Source organism: Octodon degus, unplaced genomic scaffold (genome assembly GCF_000260255.1).
Source record: "Octodon degus isolate 3935 unplaced genomic scaffold, OctDeg1.0 scaffold00207, whole genome shotgun sequence".
Classification (NCBI taxonomy): Eukaryota; Metazoa; Chordata; class Mammalia; order Rodentia; family Octodontidae; genus Octodon; species Octodon degus.
The window spans coordinates 665883-687090 of NW_004524783.1; the positions used below are offsets into that span (position 1 = coordinate 665883).

General features: G+C 49.9%; 1 protein-coding gene across 2 annotated transcripts in view; it reads right to left on the reverse strand.

Moving 5' to 3' along the window:
• Nucleotides 1-7564, reverse strand: part of Basp1 (brain abundant membrane attached signal protein 1) — an 82258-nt gene extending 74694 nt beyond the window's left edge. The window contains exon 1 of one of the 2 annotated variants that reach the window (XM_023704943.1): nt 7367-7564. The gene's annotated coding sequence lies outside the window, so the exon portion shown is untranslated. Of the gene's footprint in view, nt 1-7165; nt 7303-7366 lie in introns of those variants that run through there. The other variant, XM_023704944.1, reaches the window with a different exon arrangement.
• Nucleotides 7565-21208: the final 13644 nt, after the last annotated feature.

The following is a 21208-nucleotide window of genomic DNA, read 5'->3' on the forward strand; positions in this document are numbered from 1 at the left end:
GCTTAGCATGTACACGTGAAGTTGAGAGCTGATTACACAGCCCTTACCACAACAAGAAAACTGAGTTCAATGAGCTGGCAAGATAGCTTAGTGGACTAAGCACCTGCTTAGGCAAGCACAGGGACCAGGGTTAAATCCCAGCACCACATGCCACGCCAGCCCCACGCCCAGGGCACACTGAGCCGGCCACTGAGACCAGGCGTGGTGGTGCACGCCTACAACCCCAGCTCTTGGGAGGCTGAAAGCAGAGGGATCACTATGGGCCTGAGCTGCATAGTGAAACCCTGTATCACATCCATAAAAAAGAAAGAAAGAAATCTGAGTTCAGTAGTACAAGAACACAACTGATGCAAGAGTTATGAAGACCAAATGAAAAAACTAAAAGACACAGCAAACACACACAAGCGTGCGCACACGCACACAGGAGAGGATCAATGTCAGATTCATAAAATACATAGAAGAAAAAGCCTGGAAATGCAGGACACTTGCGGGGTGCTAAACTATTGCAAACGTTAGAATGTTGTGGCCAGTCTGGAATACAGGTATGAAAAGGGAATTAACTTTGGAAAAACATCAATTAAACAGTTGTGAAATAAGCCCTTGAGGGTCTTATTGACCGTGGATATGAGAAAGCATTACAAAATAAAATAAGGGGTCTACCCAAGTGGACAGAGGCACACAGGAAAGATGGTGCCGAGGGTTCCAACTCCAGGCAGAGGTGAGGTACTGAGGCAGCACACTGCACCTTGGAGGTGCTGAGGCGGCCCACTGCACCTGCCTAAGTGTGACACTACACACTGGTGTGTCTCAGGGGCAGCAGGCCACTGTTGAAGGCCACTCACTGCACTATGTGGCTCTTTCAGAGTGAAGCCACACAATGTTACGGATCCCCTGCATGGCCTCTAACTCTCTGAGGCGCATTCAAACCCTGGTCACATGAAAAAGTTTAGCAGGTGATACAGGCCCTTTCTGAACTGTCACTGGTATGAGGGGCCTGCATTTTTCCCTTCTGAGAGGCAGCATTCCTGCACCTGGCACATGATTTCTGGAGAGGCCATGGACGCCTTCTGGGATATCCTGCCTGTGAAGGGACAAAGCCTCAGTCTGGGGTGCTTCGCAAGAGGTTTAACCCAGCTGATCCCCCAGATCCTGCAGCTTCCCAGATCTCCAAGGCCTGAGCTCACAGGCTTTCCACCACTAGGTGAGGCCAACAGGGCCAGGGCTAGGGCTGGGGCTACAGTTAGGGCTAGGGCTAGGGCTAGGACTAGGGCTGGGGCTACAGTTAGGGCTAGGGGTAGGGCTGGGGTTAGGGCTAGGGCTAGGACGAAGGCCAGGACTAGGGCTGGGGCTACAGTTAGGGCTAGGGGTAGGGCTAGGGCTAGGGCTGGGGCTACAGTTACGGCTAGGGGTAGGGCTTGGGTTAGGGCTAGGGCTAGGGCCAGGACTAAGGCTGGGGCTACAGTTAGGGCTAGGGATAGGGCTAGGGGTAGGGCAGGGGCTACAGTTAGGGCTAGGGGTAGGGCTAGGGCCAGGGCTAGGGCTAAGGCTGGGGCTACAGTTAGGGCTAGGGCTAGGGCTAGGGCTAGAGCTTTAGTTAAGGCTAGGGCTAGGGCTGGGGCTGGGGCTGGGGCTGGGGCTGGGGCTGGGGCTAGGTGTAGGGCTAGGGTTACAGTTAGGGACAGGGGTAGGGCTAGGGTTAGAGTTAGGGCTAGGGCTAGGGCTACAGCTAGGGCTAGGGCTACAGCTTGGGCTAAGGCTACAGTTAGGGTTAGGGCTAGGGTTAGGGACCTGTGGTCCTGAGTTCTCATTTCAAAGATGGTCCTTAGTAGAGCTTGCCCCCCAATCATGCCAGAAAGAGGGAACTTTTGGAAGCCCAGTTCTAAGACCTCTCCCTAAGGCCCCATTCCCCAGACACCTGGTGAATTCCAACTCTTCCCTGCTCCATGGTGCAATGACAGAAACGAGAGGCAACGTGCATGTACACGTATGTGTGTGCACATATACACAGATACCTATGGGCATGTTCATATAGATATTTAACACAAAAACATTTTTCCTTTGAAACATATACCTTCTAAAATTATGTCTTGTCTTTTGTATCAAATTGTTCTTTCTTTTAAAAACTGATAGTGAGCCAGGGAGATAGCTCAGCAGCATAAGTGCCTGCCTGGCAAGCACAGGTCCTGAGTTTAATCCCTGGTACCAAAACACAAAAACTGATAGTAATAGGTAATTTCATTATTTATTAATTTATCTTTAATGCTTTCACTGGGCAAATATTTAAATAAAAACCTGTCTTTTGGGGGGAGGACCAAGGATTGAACTCAGGCCCTTGCCCTTGCCAGGGAAACACTTATTTTACTGAGCCATCTCCCCAGCCCCTAACAACCTGTCTTTAATCCTCCCCTGGGAACTTTCTTTACTTTCTGACTCGTTTCTGAGCTCTCTGTGCCCGGGAGTCCTGCCATCGCTTTGCAGTGACTTCCAAGCAGTGGCGCGAACCTACAAAGTCCTTTGCTGCTCGGATCCCTGGACGTGTTGGGCACTGCTCCGGGGCCCAAGCCGGGGCCAGGTCCTGCACCCCATCGCAGAGGCACCCTGTGAGTGTGAGACAGCAGGGACAGGCCGAGAGGCGGGAAGCGGAGCCATTTGGGGACAGTGGAACAGGCAGGAAGCCAGCATGCAAAGCACAAGGAAGTGACCTTTCGGGGCCACCTCTTCCCTTCTCCCCAGAAGGCCCGTGGAGCTCTCACTGAATCAAGTCCTGTCCCTACCGCGGTTTAGCTTTTAAATTTTAATTTATATGTTTATGATGATGCGTGACACACACCCGGTCCTGGGGAGGTGACGTGCCCCCCTACTCGGCGATCTTGATCCTTTTTATCTCCTCTGCCCTCCCTTCCCGTCTCCACTTAATCCATCTCCCTGGTTTTGCTTTAAAAAATAAAAAATAAGGGCTGGAGAGATGGCTCAGTGGTCTAAAGCACCTACTTAGAACAAGCTTAGCAAAGCATCAGGGACCGCGGTTCAATCCCCCAGCACCACATGCCAGCCAGCCCCGCCCCCTGGTGGGCTGAGCTGGCCACACACACACACCTCTCTCTTTCTCTCTCTCTCTCTCTCTCTCTCTCTCTCTCTCTCAAATAAATGAAAATTATTTTTAAAAAAATAAAAAAAATAAAAATACTCCTAGTTTTAATCTGTGCTGTGATTGTATTTTCGGCCCTTGAGATACCTCGTTCGCAGCCGCAGCCCGGAGTCTCTGCTGGGATTTCCTCTGCTGTCCTAGCGCGTCTCCCGTCTCCCCGCCTTGAGGAAAAGGCAGTCAGTCCAAACTTTCCTGAGAACAACTAGTGGATCGTGCAGTTACGCAATTTGGTCATGCGTTGCGGTTTTTAAAAACCCAAGAAGTGAACTAGGAATCCACTGAAGAAAGACCACGGGTTTGTTGAAACGCATTACCGTTTCCGGCGAACGTGCGGAGGAGGAGAACCGAGCGTGGCGCTGAGTGTCCACGAGGGGGCAGCGCAGCCGAAGCGCGCCAGCAGGCGCTCGGCCCCCGGTTCGCGCGAGCGCTGTGCTCCATGGAGCGTGCCGAAAGCGGGTTGCAGAAGGCAAGGCCGCTGGCTTTCTGCTCTGATAAGGCGCACAGTTCAAAGATAGTCTTCTTTGCTAGAAGTCAAACCGAAGAGAATTGATTTTCCGGAGCAGTAGCCCCGAAGTGGCTGGCTCGGGCACCCGGCAGGGCCCCCCAGAGCGCGGCCCGAGCCCCAGCCTGGAGCAGGCGCCCCGACCCGAAGCTGCACGCGGAGCGGGGCTGTGCGCTGTGGGCCGCGCTGGGATGCGCCGGTGGTCAAGTGCGCGTCCCCAAGTGACCAGGCAGATGCGGCTGGGGGCTAGGGACAGGGCAGGAGGAAGAAAGAGCGGAGGCAGTTTAAGAACAGCTGCTTCCCTACGGGCTGGAGACGGCCTCGGGGTAACGCGCTGCCCGGCATTTGTGAGTTCCTGATCGCAAACCTTGGTTTAAAAAAAAACAAAAAGAAACAAAAAGTTTCTTTGTTCTTTTGGGGGTTTTTAGCCCAGCTCCTTAGCTACACCCTAGCCCTTCTTTATTTTTTTATTTTGAGAAAAGGGCTCCCTAGGTCTCTGTTTCCTGGGCTGCCCTCAAGCCCTATCCTCAGGGCCTCACCCTGAGCTCATTCTTCCAGCCCCCAGAATCAGAAGGAAATTAATTTCTCCTGTTGAAGCCACCAGCTCACGGTGCTCAGCTGGGGCAGCCCTGGAAACACACAAGCCAGCCCAGGACATGCAGAGTGAGATTTGGGGAACGGGTCTAATAGCCCGCCCGGCAAGCACAAGGACCTGGGTTCGATCCCAGCCCGAGTCTCGGCGTGGTGGTGCACGCCTGTCATCCCAGCGCAGGAGGGATGACAAACAGAAGGATCACTGCGAGTCTGAGCTGCTTAGTGAGACCCTGTACCAAATAAATAAATAAACAATTTTTTAAAAAAAGATTTGGGGAGGGGCCAGGGAGATGGCTCAGTGGAGTGAGCGCTTCACTGGCAAGCACAAGGGCCTGAGTTCAATCCCTGGTTCCAAGAGAGAGAAAAAAAAAAAAAGATTTGGGGAACAGCAATGCACAGAAAATGAGCAAAGTGAGAGGCTTTTAAAGACTTTTCTCCCTTTCACCTCTTGTTTCCATGGTCCCAATCCTAATAGTCCTATTTTTAATATACAACACGATTTTTCTCTTTCAAAGTACACCTTTTGGTGGTTTGCTGAAACCTGTATATTGTTTTCACTGATGTGTCATTGACTGCCACTTTTAACGTACTACTCTTGAAGAGTTGGAAAGAGTATTTCAAAGGGGTGTAGGGCTCAAACCCAGAGTCTCACATGCTTGGTAAACTGGTGCTCCCTGTCATTGAGCACCACCCCAGTATTTGATGTAAATGTTCTCTTATTATTTATGACTGTGTAAAGGAAAAAATAAGCTGTTTAAGCTTCCCAGAATCCAGGGTGAAGCTGCACAACCTGTACAGCTGTGTTAAAATATCACGGAGCTCCCTCCTATGTTTTCTTTAATGTATTTGGTACAGGGTATCACTACACAGCTCAGACTGGTAGTGACCCTCCTGTTTTCAGCCCCTACAGCGCTGGGATGACAGGTGAGGGCCATCGCCTGGCCTTGGTTGCCGGCTCAGCACGCCCCCGGGTGGGCGGGGAGCTGCACGCGGGACTGGGATCAAACTCTGATCCCTGCCTGCACTTGCCAAAGCAGGCGCTTAGTCCGCTGAGCTATCTCACTGGCCCCATCCTATTCTTTATTACCCACCTAGAAGAGAAAGGGAACTCTTCCAAAATGATATTCAATGAATAGTTGTCTTTGGGAGTGGCTGGGGACAGCCACGCTCAGCGTGAGGTTGCTTTGGTTACCAGCAGATGGCATGGATGACGGTGATCCCATGAGATTTAGTGGAACAGAAAAGTCCCTAGGGCCCAATATTTTAACTGCACTTCCCTCTCTAGATGCACAAATACCCATGTAGCGCTACTCATCTTACGTGGCGCAGGGAGGGGCAGCATTGCCTGGGTGTGCGGTGGGTGCTCCCCCTGCCTGGTGGGTCCAGCCCCATAGTGCTGCAGGGGGCAGCTTCCCCCACCTGCAGGGCCTCTCCCCGATGCATACCTGACACTAAGCAACACTTGATGGGGTTTCAGGTAGAAACATCTCTGATGTTCTGAGAATTCATAAAGCCTCAAACACAGTGGTATGGGTACTGATTCTTCTGTACCTATGCGAATTTCTTCCTCCCTCCCTCACTCTGCATTCTGTGGAAGAGCTGCTCCACCTTTCAGGATTATGGGAAAGATCAGCCATGCAAAGCTAAGTCTCCTCTCACGTCCAGACGAGATCTGCACATCCCTGAGCCAGGGAGGTCGCCCGCTTCATGACCCAAGAGTCTCCCTGGGCCACGTTATTCTGAAGGCCCCAGAACCATGGTGGAAATCTGTACTGAATCAGGACAAAATCCCCAGTGACAGCCTCCTAGGGAAACTAATCCCTCACCTTCTCTGTGCTTCAGCAGAACCAGAACAGACTAAAATTTCTACAAATACTAAAGGAAATCATGGAAGTAAAAATTATGCTGAGTTCTTCCCGCTGTCAGAGCCCGAGCCCATTCCTCACCCAAGCTCAGCGCGCACGGCAGTGGGGAAGACCACCTGTGGCCTCTTGGTCTCCCAGCCACTGAGCCACTGCGGTGACAAGCAGCGGCTAAACTCACCACCAAGCTAGAGCCCTAGACAACCTGTCTCCTGGAATCAAGGGTGTCTTCAGCCCCTGGCCAAGTCTCCAGATGAGCTGTGGATGATCAGATCGGAGTCTCCTCAGCCCTCCTGACTTGTTGGGGCTGTCAGCAGCATGCAAATGCTTGTAATGAGAGAATTATGAAAATATATCCACTGCACAGGCAAGGCATGCAGGCAGGAGCATCTTTAACATAGCACAGCTGCGTGGGTCCCGGAGACACAAGCCACCTGCAGGGTGCAGTCAAGGACACCAGCCAGGAGCACAGCATGGGGAGCAGGGAGAGTGGGCCCCAGCAGGGGCTGTTGGCAGAGGGGTGGGTGGGGAGTGGGGTGCATGTTGCAGAGTGATGGGCCAGGAACTCCTGCAGAAAGGAGCACATGGTGCTTCCCCCAGCCAGTGGTGACTTAGGGCGGGAACCATGCAGGCCCAATACAACCAAGTAAGGCAGGAGATGTGTAAAGCATCTCAGATGGACCCTTTTCTGTAATTCTCACAGCAACCCTATGCTACAGGCTGCTCTGTTATCCACATTTCAGAAGGAATGAACAAACCTAAAACACAAAGGCCGAAGTTGCACAAATCAGCGAGGACAAAGCCAGAGGTGCAGCCCAAGTCACAGCTACACACACACCCCTCACATGAATGGGAGAATGGGAGGGGGCAGTCATCCAAAAATCACCTAGAGGACAGCAAGGACAAAGGACGGGAAGAAGAATCGCAAATAGCAAGGGCTGAACAAAGCAGAGGCAGTTTCCAAGGAAGGAAGAACAAGAAATCAGTCATGGGCACCCCAGGCCTAGTGGGGCCAACCTGAGGCTCCAGCCCTGTGAGTGAAATACAGAAAAGGATTACCTGGGGGCCCAGAGACAGTGGGGTGCCATGGAGACGGAAGACCTTGGAGGGATTCTCTAGCGAGGAGCAGGATTGGGCAGCCCTCTGGGAAAGATGAGCTCAGAAGAGAGACACCATAGAGCAGAGGTGACCAGAGAGAGGTTCCCCGAATGGGCGCCCCTAAGCATCCTTGGCAGCACGGGGCAGCAGCCAGGGACTCACCAGCGTCAGGGGGCCCTCTGGTGTCCCCTGGTTGTCCTGTCCTCTGCACTGCCAGGGTCCTGGGGCCCTGGGCCTGTGGCCAGCTGGTCGCGGCCCCAGGAGAGAGGTATGCTTGGGGCCACAGATATAGTGGAGGAGGAGGAAGGAGGCTGCCTCCCTCTGCCGGCAGCCGGAGCTGCCAGACCTCAGGAGAGCTTGAGCTCATCAGAGGCTTACTCCGGCCAGACATGGTGAGGTAAGTAATCTGCTAGCGTACATTCCTCTTTCCCCAGAAAATCTGAAACAGGGAACAGTTTTCTCCAAGCAGGGCAGTACCTTTGGCCTGTCTGATGCAGCAAGAGTCCCCCAGAGGTCAGGACTTAGAATGTCTAGAAGCCCACAACTCTGTTCCTGGCTCCTAGGGAAAGTTGGAAACACGTAGTGGCCACGTGAGTCATCTCAGCATCACTGCCTCGAGGCCGTTTTTCCCGTCGGGTGACTCTCTCTTGGTCAGGTTTCTGTGTGGACGCTGGCTCGGCCTGCTGCTCACTGCATGTTGTACCCTCGCTCCACCTTCTTGCACATTGCCTGCTCTGGCCTTCACCAGGCCGGACCGTGCTGAAACCATTTCTGAGGGTGTTTTTAGCATTCCAGGAAAACACCTTTTAAAGTCTCCTAAGAAAATGAGCTCGAACCAAATGCAATTCCTGCTTCTGTGTGGCCCTTTGAAGCTTAGAACAACTCAGCTCCAGGGCCGCAGTCATTTGTCCTGGCTGCAGTGTCCTTCTTCATTTTTATTACACAGGATTGCAAACATGCACTAAAGAGTCAGGGGAAGGACAGTGACATCTCGGCCGCCAGGCACCTGGCTCCTGCATCCAGCTACCAGCTCACTTAAGGAGGGACGGGGGAAAGGAAGACAAATAAAATGCGTTGCACAAGATCTAAGGTGTGTTGCAGCTCACTCCACGTTTCTTTGACCTCTGAACCCCTGCTGAAATAATTCTAGTAGAAATTACACAAGACTGGTTTGGCAAAACTCCTTCTAGAGTCCAAGTTTCAGTAAAGATTTCGGAGAAATCATTAGGAACTGCCCTAAGAAGGAAACGATCTCATGGTAACTTTCTAGTTCGAATGGCATTCTAAACTAAAACGATGCCAGGCTCACATTTTGCTTGTAGGGGATTTTAGCCACATGTAGCAAATTCCAGTAAGCAGCTTAAAAGTTTTCCAGCTCAAGAAATGCCGGAGAAGAGGGTGGAGGGAGGGGGGGGGGGTGGCAGGACAAATGGCACAGGCCTCTGAAGACTGCAGCCACGTGGTCGGGAGTCCTGGGGGTCACGTGAGGACGCACAGAGACACTGCTCCCTAGGCCCAAAGCCACCACTGTTTTGCGTAGGGAAGAACACTGGCCTCTCTATTGTAAGCTTCTCCACACATAGGCTTTCTCTTGCTCTCTACACGTAGGGCCTGATGGGAGAAAGGGAATTTATGTCACGAGTATTAGTGATCCCTTGTCGAAGTTTTGCTTTCTGTCAGCAGGTGAAGGTGGAAAGGACAACTCTGGGCCTTCGACACGCATTTTAGTTGGAGATCTACGCGCATCACCTGTTAGCAGACTCGCTTGCGACCTCCCGCGGTGGCACCTGTAAGCGCAAGAGCCAGCCCCACGTGCTGCCTACGTGCACCGAGAGCAAGCCCGAGTGGCAAGACCGTGGTCAGGGCTGTCATCTTGGCCGGGAGCATCTCCGCTTCCCAATGGGATCCTCCCTAGAGCAAAGGCGTAGGGCAAGGGTGCACGCAGGCCACGGAAGGGGGCTGGGCACGCAGGCTCGTCCACGGCCCACGCAGCTGGGGAGCTGTCCAGGTCGCCCGCAGGTCGCAGTTTGCAGCTGCTTCGCTCCGCCCCTTGCCCACAAGCCAGGCAGCCGGGAGGAAGAGCCTCCTCCAGGACCGCCTAAGTGGTTTGCCCTGCCTGGCACCAGCTTCCATTTCTTGACCATCTGCAAAGGAAAGAGACCTCACGTGGGAGTCAGCAGCTTGGGTGTCGTCTCCGTGCTATCAGGAACGCGCAGGTCCTTTAAGCACCAGGCCTGGTTCTCATCTGCCCTAACATAAGGAGAAACGGGGAGATTTCGGATGGCCTAAAGTCAGCAAGTCATGCAATGAGCTGCCAGCAGACAGTGGGGCTTTGCCTCTGCCCTTGTGGCCCAAAAGCCAAGTTCTGTGACCACAGAATGACACCTGGCTTCTTCTTTGAACAGAGAGAGAAACACCTGTGTCGCGGCGCCCCTGGGATTGAATTCCTCAGCCACACACTAAACTCCTGATTTAGGAATACGTCGCAGTACTCTCCTTCAGAAAATGCTGTGATTTCAAATATCAAGGAATCTGGGAAGTTTGCCTTTCTGGAAACAACCAGGCAATTTAGTCCAAAATATTTCCCACCGTAATGCATTACTCATTGGAGCACGAGAACGACGAAGTTTGGGTTAGTACCACCAGAAAGTTCTCATGAGTCAGAAGCATTGCTGAGTTTACATCTTACATGAATATTTCTGAGACTTTTTCCCCCAAAGTCATTCCCAGTCATTTTGAAATCAAAGAAATCAGTTAAACCAAGTTGAAAAAGTGAAGTCTCTGCCGTGTTTACGTTGCTAATTAAATTAAAGTTTCTAGCAGATCAAGGACAAATAGCTGAGCTCAACCAAATATTTCCTTTGATCTCTGGGTTTCTTACTTCAAAGACGAGCCAGCAGGATCATGCAAGAGACTGCCTAGGGCCCCCTTTTCTTATACAGGGGGCTCTGGGTGCCCCAGAGAGCTGGCTCCAGTGAGCACAGAGCCTGCATTATTTGGCCTCAACTGGCTTGAGGTGTCCAAGAAGAGCCAGTGAGTTAGCAGGTGCAGGTTTGAAGCCCGGGTCTGCAGGTACACATGCCCCAGGGGAAAGCACCAAACGTGATGCCCACCCAACGACAAGTGGGTCTGCTTGTCTCACAGCCATGATACGGAGGGAGTGCTGGGCCTCTGGGGACACAAAATATCAAAATAAAATTAAGACACACAGCTTTGGGAGAATCCTCAGGAAGTTTGCTTTATCTCCCAGGAAAAAGTCTTCTGCCACAGTGCTTGCAGGACTTAGTACACTTAGGTGCTTAGTAGGTGCTTAGTAATATTCCTTGCCAAATGAGTGAAGGAAGAAATGCAGAGCACTCTGAGGCATCATCCTGCACTCTCTGCCACTTACCTGTGCTCTTCCTTCCCCTCAGGTCACCCCATTCATTGCAGCTGCACAGCCCTGATTTTCCTGTGTAATCACAAGGAAATGGTGGGGCCAGGGAGAGCAAGGGCTGGGGGATGGGAGGACAAGGAAGGAGGAAGGACGGCTACGTGGACGGAAGGCTTTCCCACAGCTGGCTTCATCTGGGCACCATCATGGACCCGAGGTCTCAGCGCTTTCTCCGCGAGTGGGTGTCTGCCTCCCCATGAAGGGACTGAACACTCGTCTCCCTCGGAGTCTTTGTAAGTCTGGAAAACCACATGCGCAAGTTCACAGCAAAATGCAACTTCAAGCCATCCTAAATTCTTAGTCACAGAAGAGGGCTCAGGGAAGTGGGGGAGCCCAGACACTGACTACGTGGTGAGACTACAGTGAGTAACTGGGGCCGCAACGCCAAGGCTGGACACTGCAGCCGTTGGGGGATCATGCGAAGCCTCCAGCTGCCTTTGAGGCCAGCTTCCTGGCATTTATTTCCCTTACAGATCAAAAAATCTTCCCCATCTTCATCTTTTTCTGTTGCAGGCTGTAGTTCAGGGATGGGCCACACGGTGATGTTCATACCAATCCTTGGCAAAACAGAGGGGAGTATCCCTGTCTAGCGGCTCCACGCTAACACGGTAGCCACTAGGCACGCGAAGCAAGTTACGTTGAAGTGAAAGTAATACAAAATTTTAAATTTAGCTGCTCAGTGACACGAGCCTCCTTTCAAGGGCTCCACCGCTCACGAGCCTGGAAGTCGCTCTAGCTCGGGCGTCCAGCGTCTCTGCCCTCACGGAATGTTGTGTTGAGCGGTGCCGGAATCGGGCTCATCCCGGGTGGAGAAGGAGCGCCTCTCCGTGAGCGCCTTTTCCTGTGGTGCACAAACAAAACAAGCGCCCTGGTGACAGGGACGAAGAGGAGTCTTGTCGGGCTGGGAATCAACAATGAAGGAAACTAAAAGCAGAAAGCAGTGTTGTAGCTGCCCGCCTTCTTGGCAAATGGCCCTTCTCTCTTTCCTAGGCCTTATCGTGTTCCCTGTTCCTCCAGATTCTCACAGAATCCAAGAAATAATCCTCCCAGGTTTCAGAACTGTAACATGACATTTCCTCCTTCTGTGGTGTCTGGCTCCTGATGCCAGACCGATCTGGATCTTAAAAGAATGGGCGAGGCCCTAGGCAGTGCTTCCAAACTTGGCCTTTCCACAGAATCACTTAAGTTGATTTTACTTGTAATAGTAATAGATTCCACCCCAGACTCAGGAAAAGGGCCAAGAAATCTAAATTTTAATAAAGGTTTACTCTTGACTTTCGCAATTGGGGAAAATGGCAGCGCCCTGCACTTACATCAGATCGGCTGCAGCCAGGCAGGGCACCCCCGCAGGTGGCGGCGCACCCGGGCGCTGGCTACTGCCCAGCCAAGGCTCCAGCCAACGGCCAGCCTGCGCTGCTGGACGTGGGGGAAGGTTTAGCCATGGACCCTGGCCCCAGCCACTGGGACGCCCCAGCGGGGACTCCAGGCTGTGCAGGGCACGGACACATCATCCTCCCTTGGCTCCGTCTGAATTACTGACCAAGAGTCCAGGAGCAAAATAGAATGGGTGTTTTGTGTATTTTTAAGAAGCTTTTGGAGAACTTATAAAATAAAATGCTGTAGCTTGGTTGCTGTCCTCAAGACAGCCTGATTTATTTAGTCTAGAGAAGGATCTGGTATTAATTTTTCCCCTACTTTTTTGTTATAAATATTTTAAACATCAAGAAGGGTTGAACTAGTAGTTTGTGGAAATACAGAGACCTATTATGTTTGTCAGTACTTTTAAATATGACCTACAGAGAAAAACAGGAAGATAGATAGATTAACTCTTCAAAAATAATTTTGTAGATATGACAGTTGATTCCTAAGTACTTCAGCAGGAGTGCTTCCTACACAACTATGGCACCTTATCACGTGTAAGAAATTACTAACAATAATTTCTTACTGTCCAATCTGTAGTCACATGTCTTCCATGATCCCCAAATTTGCCTGTTTAGCAGCTTTTGAGCCAGAATTTAATCAAATTTCCCACATTGCATCTGGTAAAGGTTCTTTAGTCAGTTTTCTGTCCTTTGGTTATTTTTCTCTTGCATTGACTTTTTAAAGCGACCAGACCAAATAAAGTAAGCTATGACGTGTGTAGCGGCCTGATCACCTCTTTAGGATGGCAGGGAATCTGTACATAATGCCCCTGTAGGCCTTATAAATTAAAGAAGTCCAAAGAGAGCGACTTAGATTAAGCGTTGGGGACAGTGTAGTTGACAAGGGATAGGGAGGTCACATCACACCAAGGGACATATGCTGTCAGGTTGTCAGGCTACTAGGAATGAATGTGAGTTTGATGTTGCTAATAAAACTAGCCATCCTGGGGGCCTGCCCATTAGCTCAGTTGTTTAAGTGCCTGCTTAAGCAAAGCAGTCAGGCTCAGGATTCTGTGTTGCGACCCCCAGATCCTCCTGCCTTACCAGACCTGCCCTAAAGGCCTCCTGAGACAGCCACGGGGGGCGGGGGGCGGGGACGGGGCGGGAATCCTTCTGAACCTTTAGAAAAAATGGCTATCGTGCCTCTCAGTTAAAATTCACTTTTGTATTCACAATTAACAGTGGATCTACGAAGGGAAGGGACGTTGTGACCTGTGAATTTCCTCTTTCCCCAAACAAAATTTGACCTAATATTTTTAGTATCCCTGTTAACAGCGGCCTGAAAGAATTACTTTATTGAGGGTTACAAAATACTCTGCTTTATGTAGATTTTTTTGGGGGGTCCTTTCAAACTTACACTGTTTTCCATGAGAGGATTCTACTTGGGGCACTGAGTTCAAAAGTCATTTGAAATAATTCTTTCTCTGCATAGAAAGTTTCCAACTTAGAACACAGATAGGCTTATGTTGATTTCCACTTAGGATTGGGAACAAATGTACTTTCAGAGTTCTCCAGTATGTGGGGGTGAGAAGCAATCGGTCGCTTCTTGTGCCCTCTCCTCTTTCCCTCCATTTCACTTCCGTGTGTTGAAGTCTCATCTCTTCTTCCTAGTCCACTTGCTCCATCTGCACACTTTCTTTGGTCTCAAGCGCGAAGGGCGGTAGGTACCTCCCGCCTCCAGGCTCCGGGCCCTTTTGACCTTCCTCCTGATAGAGATCTTGCGTTATTCTCCTTGTGCCAAAGGCCAGCACATCTTCGATCTAATGGTTTAGTCAGTAAATATGGTAGGCTTCTGAGTCACACATACCCCTGTGGCTTACTCTGCTTTTTATTAATCCTCCATATTCTTAGCTAGCGGGGCCTCTAGCTTTGGGACATGTACCGAGACTGGTCCTTAGGTCACAGTTGGCCAACGTCTTCCTGTCGTGTTCCTATTTCAGGGTCGCTGGGGTGCGAAAACTCTTTTGTTCCCCCTGTGTGGCCTGGATACGGCAAAGCGCTTGGGAAATGCCGCTCACTGGTGACCCTTGTGAGTGCAGGCTGCGCTCATCCCAGGACTGCTGCTACTCCAGAAAGCAAATTTAAAGGACCATGACAACTGCTACGTATAGACACAGAGCATGAGCCACAGAGAGAGCGCTGTGGATGACCCCAGCCATGGGTGTGACCTTCCTCCAGGGAAGAGAAGGGAGTGACGGTGGTGTGTGGGGCTGAGCAAAGGTTAGTGTCCAGGAGAGGACAGTCACGGCAGAAATGTACAGGTGCAGATACAATAGCAGGGGTGCAAGCACTTAATGTCTCTGTAACCTCCAAAGTGGCCCCCAATGCCTAAGAAGTTGTAGGTCACATACCTCTCATCCAAAATGTTACGACAGAGCCATTGCACGTCTGACATTTCTTTTCAAATTTCAGAGTAGTCAAATATGCATGATGAGATATTTGGGGAATGAGACCCAAAGCTGCATGCAAACTTCACATAAGTTTTCTATAAACCTCACACACATGACCTGAAGGGAATTTCAGACAATATTTCAGGACACTGTTCTGCTTGTGGCCCACTGAATGAGGTCAGCTGTGGGGTTTTGCACTGCTGGCTTCCAAGAGGCATTGGATTTTGGGGTGTTTTGGATTTGGGGTTCTTGGATCAGGGATGCTCAATCTGTATCAACTCTCTCTTAGGAGGCAGATGCCAACAAGTCCAGAGGAGTCCTCGGCTTTCCAGCAGCCTACATTCATCTTCATCTGCACAAGAAATAAAGTCTAACATGATGAGGAAGAGATCAACACAAAGACCTGGAGCTGGGTTTTGATGCTTTGAATCCTGAATTTGTTAGGGCTCAGGAAAAGAAAGTAGGGCGTGAATGTTGTGCTACTTGTTTTTTCCTGAGCGACTTCCCGAAACAGCGCCTGAGCTTACACCTAAATGCAAAATACTAATTTTACCAAGAGGAAAAAACAACCCAACTTGCAATTTGTTTTGTTTTGTTTTGTTTTAACCAAGATCTGTGTTCCAGGGAGCCTGTACTGACTCTAAACTTCCACCTAAGCTCCAGACCTTAGAGTCCTGATACCCTGGGGACAGGACTTCCTACCTCCGCTATTCAAAAGAAGGTATCTCTGTGGTTGTTGCCAAAAAAAATTTTATAGTCCTCTTGAAGCATTTTCATTCTAAGAAAATTTATTTCCATGGGTGGCTGGGGAGAAAATTATGAGAAATTCACCCAAAGAAAAAATGTTTGAAACTACTGCTTGAAGTCTCAGTTTTGTTTCTTTCCTGAACCTGTTGTAAGCCCTACTTTGTGAGTTGAAGAGAAAGAGGGCGCTCCCACAGATGGCTTCTGGATGACCAGACTCCCTGACAAGTGCCTTGCGACCAGAGCTGCAGGCCGTGCTGCGGCCTCTGCAGCACCCGCAGCATCTGATCGGTGTCTGTTGTCTCTTAACTATTAAGACGCAACACATTTGTTGACATTTGCTAGACTTTTGATGAACAATTAGCCTGCAAAAATATTAACAGGAAATTCCATTCGTGAGATAAGCAGCTGCTGCTGCAAAGCCTCAGCCAGACCACGGGACCCCAAATCTCCTTGTGCAACTCTCCTTTGCTGACTGGTCAGCATTCCTCAAGGGTCGCAAAGGAAACGCTTTGAAAATAACTTTTATGGCTAATTTTGAGTCATGTTTGTGAAAGGAGAAAATAACTTTTATGGTTAATTTTGACTTTTATACTTATAGTTTTTAAAATAGGAGTGCTTGGTAGTGTTCCTAAGTACCACGTAAATTTCAAATAAGTCAACCCAGGACTGATGCCCGTGATTTGCAAACTGTAACCGAGAACTGTAGGGCTGGCCTTACAGACCCTGATTGCATAGTACGCCGTAATGCTTTAGTAGTTCATTCTTAAGGCAGAATCATGAGACTATTTTCCTGCTAAAATTATACCTCTCTTGTAATTCTGAGTTAGTGGACAATTTAGAGAAATGTTCACATTATAATATTGATTTAGGACCCGTGGAATGACTGGAGATATAGCTCCACATGACCACATGGAAACAGGCCAACAGTGAGGGGCTGGAAGAGATCACCGCAACAGAAATGACGGCCCCGCTCGGGAAGTGCTGGGAGAGCAGCACCAGGTTCTCAGTGCGAGGCTGAGGGTGGTTTCAGACACGAACTCACAACCCATCCATCACCCTCTTGCATGGAGCCGCCTGCTAAATACCACCGACTCTGCCTCTGTCCAACTCCTGGCACCCGCCCTTCCACCCCCTCATTCTCATCACAATAAAAACCCATCTGCCTCCTTCTAACCTGTGTGATTCTCATCTTTCTGGTACACAAATAACATCCAAACTTTGGATCATGTGTTCCTATCTGCAAAACATTTCTGAGCAGGCATGCCAGGATGGCATTTATTTATAAACGATATACATTTACCACTTACTCCCAAGGTGTGTGTTAAAGATCAGTAAAGCTTAACATCTTATTTTTCTCAAAGTAAAGCGTGCATCTGCATCCAACTTTCTCCTGTATTTTTTCCCCATATTTTGGGGTACAGGCCTTTGCTGCCACTTGGAATATCACTGTTGGAAACAGCCACCTACGTTTCTGAGATAATGTCGGTTCACAAGTAGGACGCTGCCTAACATTCTGCACTTGTAGTCTTTAGCTTTTGCTCTAAAATAAACCAGAATGGCCGGCCAGATAGCTCAGCGGACTAAAGCAACTGGTTAGGCGGGTGCAGCAGCCTGGGTTTGATCCCCAGCATGCTGTGCCAGCCCCATCCCCCGGGCGTGCTGAGCCAGCAATTGAGAGTGGGCATGGTGGCGCATGCCCATAATCCCAGCGCTTGGGAGGCTGAAAACAGGTGGATCACTGTGCATCTGATCTACATAGTAAGACCCTGTAGGCCCTGTACTAAATACAAAAAACAATAGTAAAATAAAATAAACCAGAACCTGCCCAAATTTCCTGTTTTGCCCAATATAGTCTTAGACTTGGATACATAGGCAAACAGATATCTTCTGCGAGAAACAAACCCACCTTTCCAAGCTGACCCTCAGCTCCAGCCCTCTTGCATCCAGCCCCTCACTCCCTTCCCACCCAACATTCAAGAATGAGGCTATAAAAGAGAAAAAGTGCTACCCAAGAAAGGTGATGCAGGCTGGGGAGATAGCTCAGTAGAATAAGTGCTTGCCCGCCAAGTGCAAGGTCTTGAGTTCAATCCCTGGTACCAAAAAAAAAAAAAAAGTGACTCTTTTTCTTTTCTTTTGTAAGAGTTCTTAATGATACTGTAACATGTTTACCTGTCCATGGGGTGCAGTTTGGTAACTCTATACACGCATGGAAGATGTCATGATCACATGGGGTAACTGCAGCTTCTACTCCTTCAAACGTTAATCAGATCTGTGTGTCAGGAGCACTCATGCTCTTCCAGTTATTTTTATGTACCGTACAGATCATAGGTTATTGTAGATGATAGCTATCTGACTAGGCCACAAAGCACAAGAAGTCATTTCTCTGGTCTAACCATTTTGCTGCCTCAGCAACACCGCTCGCGGGTCCCCTGAAGCAGTGAGGTCAGCCGCTGAAGGGATCGTTCACACTTCCTCATTGATTTGTGCTGATTTCCAGAGGCTGAGCTAAGGGATCCTCCAAGGTGCCCATTGGTAGATGTATGGGCAGAGAACACGGGGTCTTCGGGGCTGGCGAGATAGCTGTAGACTAAAGCACCTGCTTGGGCAGGCACAGGGGCCATGGTTTGATCCCCAGCACCACATGCCACACTGGGCCCACCCCAGGGCGGGTTGAGCCAGCCAGAGCGCAGGTGTAGTGGCACACCCCGTAATCCCCGTGCTGGGGAGGCTGAGGACAGGAGGGTCACCAGGAGTCCAAGCTGCATGGTGAGACCTGTAACAACCAAACGCATTTTTTAAAAAGTACACGGGGTCTGTGCTATGCACAATAGAATATTATTCAACAGTGAAAACAAAGCCCCACTGCTTCATCTAAGTGAGTGGAACTGAAGGATACAGGAAGTTAAATAAGTGAGTCACAAAAAGGCACACAGCACGTGTTCACGTATCTGTGGAAACTGTAGCGTAGATCTCATGGCAATGGATAGACAACGGCAATTATTGGTACTTAGATGCCAAGTTTTCCAGTGGAGAAAAACCCTGAGGCTTCATTGTCCAAAAATCTGAAGAGCGATTTTCCATGAGGATTGAGTAGTACCTCCCCTACAGCACATTTCCAGGATGATGGGGTACCTGCCATGGGAAATGTGCCCGGGTATCCCTTAGCTGCCTCCAGCCGACTAGAACTGTCAACCACCAGTCCCCGAGTAATCCACGCGCTGTGCCCCAGCACTTACTCCATTTCACCTTGTTCCTATGACATCCGTCAGCTGCTCACCACCCCGTAGCCCACCTCACTGTCTGGGGTCACACGTCCCCAGAAGTGGTGTGAACATCCACCCCATACACCTGACAGCTTCCCCTCTCCCGGCCCATGTCCATTCACCAGCACCTCCCGCTTCACTCCCAGAGTCTGCGAAATCCAACTTGGACCCCTGCTGCTAATCAGCCCGACTTCAGCACTTCCTGCTTGAGCATTTGCCATCATCTACGGCATATCCCAGCTTCCTGGTCTGCTCCACAACAGTTTTAGCTCAGTTGCAAAGAAATCAGCTTCTATCTCGTCCCTCAAGTAGCAACTCTTATTATATATCCCAACTATGTGGTATAATTTTTATTTGTGAAACACATTTTGGGCATGTCTCTAAAGTACAATTTTTCATTCAGAGATTATGAACATGGGTTACTGTACTTATTTCAAGTCTTAATAAATAATATTTATATGAAAATATCAATTTAAAAGTATGTCATCATCTCTTGCATCACAGTTTTGGAGTGAGGACGCCGTCTGTGTTCTGATTAGAGTGATGGTTACCAAACTCTATATATATAGGTTAAAAGCAGGAGAATTATGCATCAATAAAAATTCAAATTTACTACAGAGAAATTCTAAAAGTAATTTGTAGTGAAAGCAAGAGCTGAAACTCTAAATCAATTTTTAATACATTTGCCATTCCTAGTTGGTTCACATGTGCCATTTTGGGGGACCACTGGGTCACAGGATTCAGTTCTAACCCTTTAGTCTGTCACTTGGAGCTGCTGTTATAAGAGAAACACTAGAAAATCCTCCAATCATTAAAGGATCTTAAATTTTTTTAAGAAATCAATTGCCCTTGGTCCCTGGCCTGTGTCCTCTGATATTTAAAATGCTTTGTGGAAAATTATGTCAAAAGTAAAACAAAAATAAACTGAAGTTTTGTCAGTCAAGCTGACGGAAGCTCTGGGAAATTTTAGGCCCACCTGCTTCTACGCTTATTCCTCAGGCTTCCAGTTCTTAGGACCCTCTGCTCAAGGCCGCTGGGCATCAGACTACAATAGTCCAGAAGGGGCAACTTGGCACAGTTAGGTGAAAGGTCAGAAGGGCCTCAGCAGGAAGCTCTCCCTAAGTTGGTCATAAAATGGGAATTCTTCTCCCCCAAAGTAAGCCCTAAAATTTAGTCACTCTGTGCCATCACCCTGTGCAGTCACCCTGTGCCGTCACTCTGTGCCGTCACCCTGTGCAGTCACTCTCCATGCCCTCAGCACCTCAAAGGTGCCTTTGTACCTGCTGTCCTCATCGCTGACACACCGTACTGGACTCTCACAACATAGAGGAGAAAAGTTTTGTCTCGGCACATCCTTCAGTTCCTAGCTGGCTGGAGCCAAGGCAGGACAGCAGGACAGAGGAGCCTGGTGGAGGAAGGGCTGCTTACAGCATGGCGGACAGGAAGCGGAGTAAGGGAGCAGTGAGAAGGCTGAATTTCCTAGCCTTGCCCACAATGACCTGCCTCCTGACAGCAGGTCAGCCATGATGGCTGTCTTAGCAACTCTTCTCTTGTTGCTGGGACAAGTACCCAGCACTCAAATGAGGGAAGGAAAGGTTTATTTACTTACAGTTACTGGAAGTTTCAAGACACTGGAGGAGAGGCTGGGGTGCTGCCGTGTCCAGGATGACTCTCTCCACATCTCTGAGAAAGCACAGGCTAGCCAGTTTAACAGTCCGTGCCTCTCTGGCCCAGGCCCTCAGGCCCGTCTTGGTCCTCTGGCCTCACCCCTCAAGCCACTTGTTGCTCCTCTAGCCATGTCTGCCCCATAATTTACATAAGGCTATGGGGGGGGGACAACTAAATACAAACCATAACATTCCACCCCTGGACCCCTAAAGGCTCATGTGCATCCCTCTCTGCAAAAGGCATTTTAGTCCATCTCTAAGAGTTGCCAAAGTCCCAACAGTTTCAGCAATGCTGAAAAGTCCTAGTCCCAAGTCTCCTCCAAGATCCAAGGCAAACTCTCAACTGCGAGCCCCTGTACAAATGAAAAGTAAATATATCCGACATTCAACGGCCCAAGATCAACATTGCCATTCCAAAAGGCATACACACTGGGGCCAAAGCAAGTCCAAAATCCAGCAGTGCAAACATTAAGTCCTGCAGGTCCTTGTGGAGCATCCAAAGCAATCTGTGGCAAATTGTGAGCTCCATGGGGCTCCGCCCCTATAGCACTCTTTGTGGCAGCTCCTGTGGCTTCTCTTGCAGGCTGGCTTTGCTCCCTCCTTGCAGTTGCCCTTAGATGATCCACATCCCTGGCTTTTCCAAACTTCTGGGGTTTCCACTGAACAGGCTTCTCTCTCACAGCTTCACACACTGCCCTCTCAGGGGCACACTGCCTGGCCTCCCAGGCCTTCTGAAATCCAGGTGGAAGCCTTCTTAACCTCAGAAGTCCTGCATTCTGCACGCACCTAAAACCAGCACCATGTGGATGATGCCAAGGTCTGCTGTCAGCTGGAGCAGCAGCCAGGCTTTCCTCTCTCTTGGCTGCAGGGGTCAAGTGCCTGGATTGCTTAGTACTATGACCCTGATTCCGAGGAACAAATTCTCTATGCTGGCGCCACTCTGCAATCTGGTGTGGCCGCCGCCTCCATTCTGGAAGCTGGGGTGGCCGCCACCTCCATTCTGGAACATGGGACTTTGCGGCTTTCTCCTCAAAGCAGAGTCTCTCACCTTGTGATTCTGAGGCTACAGAGGGCGAGAACCTG